General features: G+C 46.8%; 1 protein-coding gene across 1 annotated transcript in view; it reads left to right on the top strand.

Annotated features, from left to right (window-relative positions):
* LOC108799411 (interferon-stimulated 20 kDa exonuclease-like 2) overlaps positions 1 to 1631 on the top strand; it is a 10092-nt gene that overhangs the window by 1041 nt on the left and 7420 nt on the right. The gene's annotated exons all lie outside the window — the stretch shown is intronic.

A 1631-nucleotide genomic window follows, 5' to 3' on the forward strand; every position in this document is an offset into this window, starting at 1 on the left:
AGGTATATAATCACCCCTGGGGGGGGGGGGTTATTTTTTTTACTATATAACAAAAAAAGTACTCTAAATTTTGGAAAAAAAACCCTGTTTCCCTATGAAACATTTATTATCACCCCAATTTTTTGGTAAAATATGAAAGGCGCGGTCAAGTCGGGTTAATAGACACCAAACATGTCAAGCCTTAAAATTGCGCGCGCCCGCGAAACCTCAAAAAACTACAATACCCAAAATTGGTCATAGGCGACGCTTTAAAAGCTTTTACCGATCATAGGTTTCACTGCGACATTCGCGGTGATATGTAACGCGTAATGTAATGTCACCTGGGGACCCCCAAAGAAGCTAATGAAGCTTCATCAGCTTCTTCTCTCTGGCTATAGCAGCCAGAGGACTGACAGGTGAATGCGGAAGTGATGTAATACAGGCAGTCCCCGGGTTACATACAAGATAGGGACTGTAGGTTTGCACTTAAAGGAGAACTATGAGGGGAGTGCTTTTCACTCACCTCATAGTTCTGGCCGACCAGTGACAATGAGACTGTCACAGGTCGGCTCAGTAGATCGGGAGGTGAGCGAACACATACCGGCGTTCGCTCACTTCTCGATCCTGTCACGGCTCTGTGCCGTGACAAGGGAGGGGCTGGATTCCCTCCTCCTCGCTCCGATCCGCCAGCGCTGACTGGCGGAACGGACGGGGGAGGGGGCGGGTACAGCTGACTCTAGATAGGCAGAGCCAGCTGTCAGTCACCCAGCTGGGCAGATCCCGGCACAATTGTCGGGATTCGCTTCAGCTGCGGCGTCTCAGTATATAGAGAGCTGTAGCTCGCGGTATACTGAGCTGTGGGTGACGGGAGGACGCTAGTTTGTGTCCTCCCGTTACCCTAAGGAGAACTATGGGGAAAAGCCCTGACCCCATAGTTCTCCTTTAAGTTGAATTTGTATGTAAGTCGGAACAGGTAAAAAAAATTTAAGTGTAACTCTAGCCCCAAATTTTTTTTTTTAGTTTTGGATAGCATAGGGAAGGGTTACGTTTGTTTTGCTGTCTGTTCCCGTTGTTCAGAAGATTATAATATAATAAAAACATTTTTTTATTTAAAATGACACACAAAAAAAGTTTTTTTTCTGTTTTTAATTTTATTTTATAAACTGTATTTGTTTGCATTTTTAATGTTTATTTAACTTTTTTTTACTTTGTAAAAAAAATTTTTTTTTGTCTTTTTAATTTAATTTTTTAATATTTTAATGCTGGGAGCAATAGCCAGCCTGCTACTGGATATTTCAATTTGCAATAGCCAATAGCAGGCTGGCTATTGCACCCGCCTGCTGTCAATAGGCAGAGGAGGGGCCTGAAGGAGAAAGTTCTCAATCAGGTCCTCCCATGCTGATTGACAGCAGGCAGTGGGCGAGTGCAATAGCCAGCTTGCTATTGGCTATTGCGTTTTACAATATCCAATAGCAGGCTGGCTATGGCTCCCAGCCTGCAGCTGAAGATGAGGCAGGGGGGCGGGGCAGAGGAGAATCGGCCGGACCTGGGGAGCAGAGGAGCCGACGGACCGGAGGGAGAGGAGCGGACGAACCCGGGGAGAGGGGGAACCAGCCGGGACAGCAGCGGAGGGATGGGGGGAGGGGAGGGAA

This window comes from Nanorana parkeri, unplaced genomic scaffold, assembly GCF_000935625.1.
Source record: "Nanorana parkeri isolate BGI_ZX_2015 unplaced genomic scaffold, ASM93562v1 scaffold1717, whole genome shotgun sequence".
NCBI classification, from domain to species: Eukaryota; Metazoa; Chordata; class Amphibia; order Anura; family Dicroglossidae; genus Nanorana; species Nanorana parkeri.